Source organism: Numida meleagris, chromosome 10 (assembly GCF_002078875.1).
Source record: "Numida meleagris isolate 19003 breed g44 Domestic line chromosome 10, NumMel1.0, whole genome shotgun sequence".
Lineage (NCBI taxonomy): Eukaryota > Metazoa > Chordata > Aves > Galliformes > Numididae > Numida > Numida meleagris.
This window is the reverse complement of record NC_034418.1, coordinates 10,628,627-10,641,085: the sequence shown is the minus strand read 5'-3', so window position 1 is coordinate 10,641,085 and position 12,459 is coordinate 10,628,627. Positions and strand designations below refer to the sequence as shown.

The window sequence follows — 12,459 nt, the reverse complement described above, 5'->3', positions numbered from 1 at the left end:
TCTTTGATTTTGTAGTCCATTGCATAAGTAATATATGCTTTTTAATCTAGGTGGGCTTTAACACCATTTTCAGGAGACCCTTATGCTGCCTAAAGAAATGCCTAACTGATATAAATTTATTGCAGCTGCATTCATGAAGGATTTTGGTTCTCCAGTGCAAGTGTTACTAATTAAGGTCTAAAATATGCCCACAGCTAATATTTTGCAGCTGCACTTAGGAAAGAATTTAGCCACTCTGGCAATTTTTAATTAAGCTTCAGCCAGTCTGGATAGCTCACATGAAGGCCAGTCAGTATGGAGGAACACTTCCTTTTCAAGACTGTCATGAGTTCTCAGAGCATTCCAGAAGAGCAGTATTATCCGTGCTGTGAACCTGCATAGCTCTTAAGTGCTAAGACCCTGGCTTTGGGAAGTTTCTCAAATTTCTTGCACAGTCATAGTAACAAAGAATCCATGTCCGAAGCTCTGACAGGATCGGAAAGATGCTTTTTTCACATAAATCTACACACATTTTACCTTTCTGAAGCTCCGCCTCCAGCTTCACAGCACAGATGGGCATGTTTAGCACATGCACAACGCGATCCTGCAAGAGCAGCTACATCTGTCAGGCAAAAAATTCATCAGCACTGGTGTCTCCTCTTCAGCTGTGGCCAAAAGTGGATGCCTGGTGCAGAGTTTAAGAATAAGGTTTTTTTCCTAGTTTCGGTATATTTACATTCACTGGGTTTCTTTCAGATTTAGCTAGTCATCGTCCTATCCCTGTGGATGCTCTTTCCCTCAATGGCTTGTGTCAAGAATTTACAAGTGGCTACTTCAGGTGTGAAGCCACTCTTGCCACCAGGGAGGCCTGCTGCAGCTCAGCCATGCTGCCTTTTACAAAGTACAAATGACTTCATATTCAGAAATGAAACTTACTGCTGGGTTTCACACAATGGCTATTTTGGTAAATTTTTCTTCTGCATAGTGAGAACGGAAAGAGTTACAAACAGTTGTTTTAGGGACACAGTACACTTCTGTGCTTTGAAGCAGATGTACTGCATGTCTATAAGGACTTTGAAAATATACGCTATTTTCTCACAATTCTAAAAAAATCATTCAAAGTGAGCAGTTCACTCCCTCTCTGAAGAAATAAAAAATACAAAGACCGTTTAACTCATATAGCATTTTAACAGCACATCACCACATGAGTGGCACAAATGCAGTCAATAAAAATCTAGGACATATTCATAACGCAGCAAGTATTTATGCCAACCCCTAACTAGCCTGGTTGAAGAGAACAGAACGCTTAAAAAATACTTACTGCCTCTTGTGGGCCTCCTTGCAGGAAACACATGTTGGAAAATGAACATACATTCACTGCAGAGAGCGTGAGTCAGGACCCAGATCCCAGAGGGGAGCACCACAGAACTCTGCAGTGGTGTGTGTCTCCCTGGCATCTGAGCCACAGGGCAGTGTACAACTGGAAACTGTTACATGATGCACCGCTGCTAATCTGCTGACATGCAGAATATTCAAGGAGGGTTTTGCAAGCCCTGCTTTTCACCTTACCAGCCATTCCCAGGTCTGCAGCCCTTAATTTGCAGCTATAGAGGTAAACAAGGATTTGCCAAGTCTCTCAAGACTGAACCAAAGACACTGGCTACTGATGGAACCATTAGGACTATGCGAACTAGACAGCTGTGTCTGCCTTCAGCTGATGTCACTGTTACTCAACTTTTAGTCATCCTAATTCACAGGCTGAGGAGTAAGGGGAGACTCAGAATGCATGAAGTTGGACAAGACTTCAGGAAGTCATCTGATGTGACACTTACTCGCCCCCAAGAAGGCCCAAAAGCAAGACTAACCTTATTTATGTGTAATACCTTAAATATTCCCTTGGGTGTGTCATTGAGGAAGCTGGATTTGCAGGCTCATTCCTACCTCTCCTACATTTTCTGATCCGCCCAGTCTGACAGGTATTAACAGAGTCAGCTGCTCAGTATTCGCATTTGGTGTTGTAGGTTTCTTTCCAAAATACCAGCTGGCTGGATCACTGCTGCCCATACTTTTAACTTCACACCAGCTAAGAGGAACAAAAAGATGGCAGAAGTTAGCAAATGAAGAATCACAACGAATCAGGGCTATGCTGAAAGTGATAAAAACCAGCTTTCGGTCTAAGAAGCACTTCAGTTTGCACACGTTTTAGACTAGTATGCCTTCTTTCAGAGGCAGTATCCCTGAGGTGGTAAGTTTTCCTTGCTGTTTTTTTCCTAAAACATCCTAATTTCAATCACAGATTTATTTACATTAAGCTTTGGAACATGGCAACAGACATCTTTGCTTGTGGAATTCATTTAAAAGCAAAAGACAGTAATCTGCAGGCTTCTTCCTGCTTGTTGCCCAACTTGCAGCTTTCAAAAGAACAGAATTTGGCTCAATTTGCCAGACTGTGATCCTGCTTGGTGCTACAAACTCCTGCCTGGAACCACATATAGATAAGAAACTTTAAAGGAGGAAATAATACTAAGCAAGATCTGGAAGAAGTCATCAAGAGCTGCTGGATGTTGAGCAGGACACATCATCATTAGTTTTTTTCCTATGTGTCTAAGCAAATGTCTAAGTGTCACCCATCAAGCAGTGACTTCTTGCTTTCTGGAAGAAATTGCAGGCTCTCCCTCAGTGGCCACCCCTGGGATTATCATCACCACAGAGCTGAATTACATATTTTTCAAGCTATGGAGTTAACTGCAATTTTTTGGCAAAATTCCAGAAGACTGCAAATATTTCTCTCCTATTAACCATTCATATGAGATTCTCCCGTAGTGTTCAATGCCTAGTTCTCACCTTCACTTAACACTGAGATAGCAAAAATAAATTTTAAATTGCCATGTTGTTTATTAAGAGCACATAAAAACTAGCATATTCTGCTGTACCTGCATTTTTCTTGTGCTGTCAGTTTTTGTCCCATTGGAAGAAAATACTCAACATTAGCTAGCATAAATGCAGTGCTCACACATACAGTGTAGGAGAAGTACAAGCTGAACACTGTGTAAAAGCTAAGAAACCATGCGGAGAGCCAGCTTGCCAGAAGTGTTGAAGTAAGTATCTATCTAGCAATACATTTAAGATCAAATTCACAAAGGTTTCTCTCACAGATGAAAAAAATCCACAAAAGCCCATATCTGTATGTATATGTCTGGGGAAGTCATCACCTCAAATGAGTGCTGCATTGGTTAGTTACAGTGATTCAAATAAATGGACTATCCAAAAAAAAAAACACACCTTTCCTTTAAAAATGAATGTTAAAGCCAACTGACAGTTTAACTGATAATTACGGGCTGCTCTGGCAAAGCAAATGAAAGCCAGAGGCACGCCTTGGTGCTTTCAGGCACAGCAAGGAAACACCGTGACACGAACTGTTCCCAGCTAGTACAAATGAATGTTGCTGTGATAAAACCAAGGAAGCTGTGTTCATTCATGCTAAGTGAGTGCCTCTCATCCTATGTAAGACAAGGCATTAAGGATAGGAAAGAAAATTACTGTATTCATCCGTGTCCTTTACTATCTAAATCCTGCAGCTGAAGCTTCATTGAAATACAGTTGAAATAAACTTTGCTCTCTGAAGGTCAGTTATTACATGGCTGTGGTCTCACCTTAGTCGCTTGTCTGTCAAGTTTGCACACTGCATATAAGGATGGATGCAGCAAAGGATTAGAAAAGGAAACAAAAATAGTGTGCATGGCTGGGTGCAGCAACAGGCAGAGAGCTACAAGAATTGCATGTGATACCTGCAAACCATGCATTTAACTGCGTTTACCTCTACTAGTAGACACAGATCCTGGAAAAAGATTTCCACAGAGCTTCTTTAATAGAATGAGGTAAGAAGGGGCACCGGTGTCCTGCAGCAAGAAGCACACAGCATCTTCCAAAACGATGGCAGTGGCAGTGCTCCTCCACACCTGGCTACGCCAGGGAGTTCACCTGAGTTGTTCCTTTTTTTCCTCCACTTCTTCCTACATCAGAAAAAAAAAAAAAAAAACAACTTTCTGCACCATTCACATCTCTATTCATCTCCATTCCTTACTGGGACGTTTGCTGGCAAGGGAGAAGAGGAAGGCTTTGCCTAGCTGGGCACAGGGCTGTGGCACCTTGGCACAGGATGCTTGCCAGTGGCCACTCTATAACACGTTAATTCTTTTTATCAGAATGACTAGTCTCCATTCAACAAACATTATGGAAACTTTAGACACACCCTATTGTTTCTAGCAATGTCTTACCATTTGGAATAGATCCTTTGCTGTCTAGATTCACAAACTATAAAAACTGTACGGACACTTTGTTTGGCTCTTTGTTCTTCTTCTACCCCAGTATACCACACTTAATGCTAAAAGTGACACACTCTGTAATAACCAACCAGTTATTAATACAATTCTGTTCTCTTTAAAAGAGAAAACGTTTATAACCTTTTTTGTTTTTAAATAACATACTTTTCCAGCAACCAGCTGGTAGCTTCTCTCTTACCCACAGCACATTTTCCAAGCTCTGGATCAAAAATTTATTAAAAAAAAAAAAATCTATTTAAAAAATGAATAAGCTTACTGCCAAGCAACTGGCTGGTTATTTTCGAGAAGTACCATCAGAATGAGGATAAAATAACAAAAAGGTCTGTGTGAAAGAGCTCATGAACAGCACTGAAACAGAGCAGAAGTCGTTAAAGAATGCAGCATTGCATCCTCCAAACTGAATCAAAAAGAAGGAAGCCGGAGGAAAGTAAAATTTCCTTTAATTGTTTCTCACTTTACTCTGTAATATACAGCAGAAAATCTGCTAAATCAGTGGCTCTGGCAGTTGCCAGACAATGCTTTGATAAAGCAAGCTGGATTTCATGATATAATTTAACCTTAAGTTTCATTTATTTTTTCTTGTGCATTAATCAGAACATCTTAAAAGCCAAAATGTTTTCCTTTGCTGAAAAGCCAAAAAACAGTATGAATCTAGGCACCTACTGCATTGCAGTGAGTAATTTTCATATGATCTTATGGCTCTGTTTACACCCCAGGCCTAAGGATCTCCAGCAGCTGAACTTGCAGGCTGAGCAGGTGTAATTGGGGAGCATGAAGCAGGAGGTACCTAAGACTGCAGTTTTCTGTGCTCGATCTTCAGCTGCAGCCTTGCTTATGAACTTGCAGCCCAAAAGAAGAGCAGATCTGTAGAGAGGATGCTGCAGGGACTCAGTAAAGCTGTCATCTTAAACAGGAGCAAAGAAGAGGTGAGCAGGACTGTAGGTAGCTTGCCAGCTGCCAACGCTATTTACAAAGGAACAGCGAAAGTAGCCATTACTGTTTGTTTTACCAGCAAGAATCATCTCTTGATGCTTCTTCCAAAGAGTGCTACGAGTATTTTACATATATCCCAAAATCATTCTTTGGAGCCAGGTGATAACTCTGGCACATAGGTACATAACACATGTCCTTGTGCTTTGCTGTCTGGCAGCGTACATTTTTCTCACTCCCCTTCCACCTGAAATTTACTGAATATCCCATTTTAGCAGTGCAAAAATGCTCCCTGTCCAAGCTGCAGATACGTACTCAAGGACAGGCAGCGGAGGAGGCAGGAGCAGGGCACACGAGCTGTGCCTGCGGCAGCCACAGCAGAACACCAGCTGCAGCCAGGCTACAGCAAAATACGGGGATGAACATCCCGCACTGCTTTTGGTGGCAGTGTTTTCAGAGAAACCACCATGCAGCCTGCTACAACAGAACAGCCTCAAGAGCACAGCAAGAAGAATCCTTCCTGGGGTTTGGGTCTCAAGTGAAAACAACATTGGAGACAGTTGAGCTAAAATCTGACAGCCGAAAGTGAGGAGAGCCAGAGGTGATCTGGCCAGGGGCTCAGTGTGAGGAGCAGATGGCCACCACTCAGCTTCCTCCGTGGTGCCAAGTGCACCAACTTTGAAGGACATGGGAATGGCACTGGAAGATGTTTTTCCAGTGGAAATATCGAAGTTATTTCAGACAAAGACACCCCTAAGGAACGTACTCAGAGCCTCCCTCTGTGAGCAGCACGGCCAGCTACGCAGCCACCACAGAAAACAGGAGAGCAGCATCTCTAGCCCCTGTCCTCCTTTTCTAACACAGCTGATGAGAGCTGCAGGCCGGCACAAAGCCTTATCAGACCCTCCACACTGTGTGGGGCAGCACCTCTGCCACATTTCTCACCTCATGAATTCTGAAGGAGATCGGTAATTAGATACAGAGGAAGACATGCTCCTCCTGTGCTGTGCATTGCTGCTGTATGTATCACAGTGAACTCCAATAAACTCCACTGCAGTGAGTTCAGGTTTAGTTGCGCGACTATCTTAATTTTTTTTTTAGGTAGTAGAAGTAGAAAAAAAAATTGTTTGGGTTTTTAGAGCTAATACAAACACACTTTAGTTGTCTTTCAAGATGGCACTTCCTCCCTTGTCCCTACTTGACAACAGATTTTTCAGTCATTAAGAATGTTCTGCATGCACAGAAATATCTTGGGTTATTTTTCCCATAATCAAAAGAAAACAAATCCCAGAGCAGCCCTGGCAGGCCACTTCCGGCCAGCACTGCTGCGCCCCCAGAGACCCATCACGCTGCTGCTGACTTCAGAGGGCAAACAAGAAAGTTTTCTTTCAGTATAAAATTAGACACTAAAACTAACTGACTTTTTTTTCCACCTCAAAACCAAACTCTTGCCCAAATACTTTTCCACTAAACATATTCCAGGACAGTAATTTTAATGTATATGAGTGGCTTGGATTGTATAAGGCAGTGTTTATGTTCTTTCCACACTCCCCTCCAGCTGTCAGTACTCTTCGATATATTCCTGGCCAACTCACCTCTCGGCAATCATTTCAAAGCTGTCATGAGAAAGCTCAACCCACGTTATCAGCTACCAGGATGCCCTCTGCTACTGCCGGCTCATTTTCACATGCTTTGTCCTGCAAGGCCTTCCCTCATAAAGAATTGACATTTAGAAGAAACTACGGTATTATCTACCTCATTATCCTCCTATAAATTGCTCCCTAACACCCTCACCTGCTGTGATGTCTAAACAAGCTTTGCCAATTAGACTTACTAATGCTCCACAGCTACCATCTTGTACCTTTCATCTTAAATTAGGATGGTCAACTTCTGAAGGCAAAAAGCTATTTCTATTATTATTACAAGGAAGACATTCCTGTAACCCTAAAACTACATGTTTATGAGTAAAAGTCACCAAATTTTTCAGTAATGCCAAAATCTCCTTGGCCTGATGTAATGGCAGTTCTGCTATAGGATGTATTTGTCTACTGATGTCTGACACTGAAAGCCATCCCAGCAAAAATCTATCAGAGCTATCCTTACCAGTAGCGTACCCACAGCAGATTTACATTGCAAAGCGTAAAGAATTTCACAAGCAGTTCACATTAATGTACCCAACTAGTCTTATACTTCCCCTATCAAACAGAATAATATGAGTGAGAAAACTGCCGGCTACTCTCTGGAAGTATAGTTAAAAGCCTCTGAAATGCTTTGCATTCTTGTGATGGGAGCTTTAGCAAGAAATCACCGCTGGCACTCCTAGCCTGGGGTCTACAAGGGCAGGTGAGTCACTGCAACGTCTCCTTTTCATGTCTGATCTAGTGTCCAAGACTCAAGTTCAAGTACTCCTGCACATTACCCTCATGTCCTGAGGATCCCCACTCAAGAGTTTTCAACAAAAGCAAGCATGAAACAAGGCTGCACAGCAACATAGTTTAAGCATTTAAGCAGAGTTATAAAAAACATCTGGGGCCTAAACTAATCCTTTGCTACCCTCCTATAGTACCCAGCACAACAGAGATCTGATATGACAACTGTACCCTCTCAAAGCTTGGTCCATCAGCAAGTCCTTCAGCAAAGCTCACAGCAGCTCTTCATGGTCACCAGAAGTCAGAGACCAACCAGAACTGGTTGGTGCAAAGACAATGGGAGCACAAAAGGGCCTGCAAGCAGCATGAGCACCTGGAAGCCAGTGATTATCTTATAAAAAGAAAACGCCCACTTTCTTTGATTTTCTAGCACTACTGAGGGAGGGAAAATGCAAAAGTTTTTCCTTTTGTCCATACCTTAACTTTTAAAATATTTCTGTACAGGATGCTGCAGAACTCCATAGAGCCACCTAGTGCTGGGAAAAAAAAAAAAAAAAATCACTTGCCAACTCCTGGGACTTGTCCTCTGCAGTCCCATAAATATTTGGGACTAAGTGTCCAGCAAGGAGGAACAAAAGCCAGCTCTTTGCAGAAGTCAAGACTGTGCACTTCCAGTTATGCGCAGCAGCAAGTCTGAGAACAGAACAGCCGATGAACTGTGCTTACAGGAAATGCATTTTTATCCTAATAAACTGTGGGTGAGAAGGACATCCTGCAAAAGGCATGGCAAGTGACCATGGATTCTCCTGTGGTTATTACCTGTGGGACTTCTCTACGCTGCTGCCCTTAGCTGAGCAGCAAGTAAAGCTGATTATTTGAAAGGGTACCTGAGCTGCCCCCCTTGCCCTGCAGGCCCTCCCACCTCATGCTCTCCAGCTACTCTGCTCTATTCTCTTCCTACCAGGGAAGCTCTCGGATTTGCTTCTTACTTCTTGGCAATTCCTTGCCATCACAGGGCCAAGCCTACCTGTCCTCATACCTAATCATGGCTATGAAAGAATCAGTGTGGCATGCTCCCTCCAAGTCACTTGCTCCTATGCTCACACCACCTCCTCCCATGTACTGGCACAGACAATCATGTAGCCATGCAGTGAAGCAGATCAGGGAATCAAACAACAGATCTACATTAGAAATAATCCAGCAAATAAATTAAAAAAAAATAATAATAATAATTAAAACGGTTTGCATCTGGCCAGATCAATTACCTGACCCTGTTTACCACAGAGGTGATGCACTGATGACTGTGTGAGAAGGAAACCAGGAGTAGCACAGTGCAAGCTGGTGGCCTGATATATTCAGCAAATGACAGCCTAAGACATAACCTATGCTCTGGGCAGAAATACCCAACAGGAGAGTCTAGAATAAGTCCTGCAGTTCTTCCACCACTGCTCTAGTTAAAAACAGATTAGTTAACACCTTTCTTTAAAGCCATTGTTTTTCTGCAGCTTTCAGATTTGTTGCCTGTGAGATTGCAGTTATCCATGCTCAGGAAGCATGCAGTTTGGATGTCAGATTGGAATATACAACTTTATCATTGCCCCCCCCCACACACACACACCCCCTAGAATTTGAGGGGATTTTGCCATGGAACTAGCTAACTGGGCCTTTGAGAGATTTTGTTTCTTGTTCTCTGGTTTATAAGGGAAACTTGAAACAAAATTATTCTGGCCTCGTACTAAAGGTCAGCGTTGTGGGGAAAGATGACTTGTTTGGAATTCAGTCAGGAAGTTGAATACAAATAATCCAGCTTGAAGTTCTGTGAGAACAAGTCCCAGCCAAAAAAAAAAAAAAAAAAAAATCCTTACTATAGTGTTCCATCAAAACTGTCATTAAAAAAAAAGATAGGGGCAGAAGTTGAAAAAAAAAAAAAAAAAAAAAAAGCGCTGATAGAACTGACTTAAGTACTAAATCACTTCTTTCCAAACTTTCCAACCATTTTTTTCCACTGATAAGCCCAGAAGGCTGCCATGTGAACAACTACTTACTTGAGGTGTAAAAGAGATACTATTTGTACCTTCTCAGATAAAACCAGGCCTTCATCAGCAGACTTAAACAGGAACGAGCAAGGGAAGGAATAAAAGGAGCGAGCTGCCATGCAGATGGACCACACCATACAGCATCTCCATTATTTGTTACAAAACAATAGGCTGCATTAATCTTTTTTCAGCCAAGTACTCATGCCATGGAAAAGAGAGCAGCTGAGACAATCCAACTATTTATTTGCAAATACATAACTAATTATTTGTTAGTAAATAAATATTGCACAGGTGTACAGGTGCCTTCTGTATTTACAAAGGAATATTTGCTTTTACGAGACTCCGTCCCAAATTACGTTTGGAAGTGTTCACAACTCAGAAAAGCTTTCTAGTGGCATATTCTCAACAAAAGAAGTATTAAGAAACAGATATTGGAGTGAGTGAATAACAGTAGATGCTCCACCTTCATGACACTGTCATCCTTGAAAGGATGCCTCCAGAAGGAATTAGAAATCATTTGTGTTTTTAGAGCTTGTGCCTAAATACATAAACACATGTATTTTTTAATAAAGACCATGAGGACATAACTGGTCAAGAGATTCCTCCAAAAACCCTGAGAATGAGAACAATGTGAATTCACAGTTCCTCACAGATTTATACCTGTGTAGTTGCTCTGACTACAGCCAGCAGAGCTAGAAAAGAATCCGCAAACAAAGATTTAAGCCCAGAGTCAACCAGCCTGGTTTTGGTTTTCTGGCTGACCAAAAAACTGCCACTAACAAACACCATGTCTTTCAAGCTTTCTTTGTTGCTACACAGCATAATTCATTTCCAACAGCAAGTAGCTACTTACATCAAACAAGTTGTACCTGGGACTAGGAAAGGATCAAGACAAACACCTTGTGATATTCCCCTAACAATGAAATCATACAGAAAGTCCAGAATGCCACGGTCTATTACGATGAAATTGTCCTTTAGTAAGAAAAGACCACACATTGACCGAAAACCATATGGCTTTTTGGTGTGTTTCCAGAGCTGCTGAGCTAGAAAGATAATTACTTCACTTTGAAAATCTGCAAGTAAGCATTACATTCAGTTTCTGTATCTGACTCTAACAGGGCAACCTGCCAAATACTACAAAAAAAGTAATCTTCACATTTGATGGACAAATATTTTGATAATTTCGTGCAACTCTACACTCAGTCTTTCAAAAGAGACCTCTGCTATGTTACCTGCACACAATTTCAACCCATACATTCCTGTGTGATCGCAACTCAGCGCTGCCCTCTCCACTCCAGTATCAGGTCAGTGTTCCAGTGCCTGATAAAAACATAGCATCAGGAATCCTCTTCCCACTTGGTGATTCAGCCTGTTATTTGAATATTTGTCCTCTCTTCTCAACTAAAATAACCTGGAGAAAGTTATGCTTCATTCAGAAACAGTTCTAGTAATCCAGAGGGGAAAAGAAAAATCAAAAAGCACTGACTCACCAAGTGCTCACTTCCAACAAACAACATGACGTTCTGCCACCCAAGATGTTATAATCAGACCATTAAAACTTGGCTGTTTCTTTCTGTCTTTAATGAAACAGCAGCAAATGGATCACGTATCTATAGTCTCTCCCTTTCTTCCGTCTCGGGGAGGCAGGTGCAGATTCAAGGCAGGTTCACAAAATGGACTCAGATGTGACCAATCTGTAAATTCCCAGGCAGCTATCTGGAGAAAGCTTACTGCTGCCAAAAATGCGCACTCTGGAACATGGCTGAATGTTTTCTCTGTTTACAGCAACAGTTTCACTTCCCACAGTCCCTTTATCAAGATAAAGAATCAGAAGCATTTTGGTGATCTATTAAGCAGAAGCATCAGTGCCAGCGCTCTCACTCTGGTGGTAGCAGAGAGGCACCCTCAAGTTTTCTCCCAGAGGAACTGCAGCATTTTCCTAATGTATTTTAGCAGTTACTTCAGAGGGGAAAAAAATCCAGATCTCCATTTCCTAGAGAAGGTTAAATAATAAAGTGCAACCACCAACAATGCAGCTCTGCCTTGAACCGAAGCAGCATTTGAAAAACAGCTTTTGGAAGGTTAGTTCTCCTGAAGTATATTCCTAGAAAAGCCCTGCAGTCTTAAATGAGAGTGTGCCATCCCTGTTAAATACTGGCTATCAGTGTTTTGACACTTGGTTCTCTCTGAAACCCACCTGAGTGATGTGGACTCACCTTTGGCTGTGCTCTGTGCTGTTGCCTACAACATGCTGTGGGCATCTGGATGCCCAAATGTCATCCATCTTATCTGTGTTAGTGGAAATTGTTTTAGGCTTTAGGAATAGTAAAGTAAGATTGTTCTTCTGAAACACTGATACAATTTTACTACATACCGTATTTCGGGTCATACTTCCCCAGCGTTCATATACATTTAAAGAGTACATTTCATCCCAAATCTGTGTTTATATACATAATGCCAGCAAAGTCCCTTGGCATGACTGTAACACAGCAGCAATCCCACTTTTTATCTCTAAAGGTAAAAAGCATTTTCAATGTATCTGTTAAACTTCAGACAAATTTACTAAAAAAGAATGCCTATATGTTTTCTTGTATTATGCATTCTTTGTGTGTATATAAAACCCATGATACAAAGCAATGTGTTATCAGAGATATCTTAAATGGCACCATATTGCTGAAAGGCAACAAATCCATAATGCAGGACAGAATATTGGGCTTCCCCCAAAATCCTTCTTTCTCAAAAAGAGGATATCAGGTAGTGTTCTGGTCATAAGCATATGAATCATATCTTGAACATCCCGAG

At 41.7% G+C, this 12,459-nt stretch overlaps 1 long non-coding RNA gene across 1 annotated transcript in view; it reads right to left on the bottom strand.

Moving 5' to 3' along the window:
• Nucleotides 135–12,459, bottom strand: part of LOC110404309 — a 35,756-nt gene continuing 23,431 nt past the window's right edge. Inside the window, exons 2-3 of the long non-coding RNA XR_002442155.1 lie at nt 1,863–2,062; nt 135–664 (exon numbers count right to left, since the gene is read on the bottom strand). This is a non-coding gene — a long non-coding RNA (uncharacterized LOC110404309). The remainder of the gene's footprint in view (nt 665–1,862; nt 2,063–12,459) is intronic.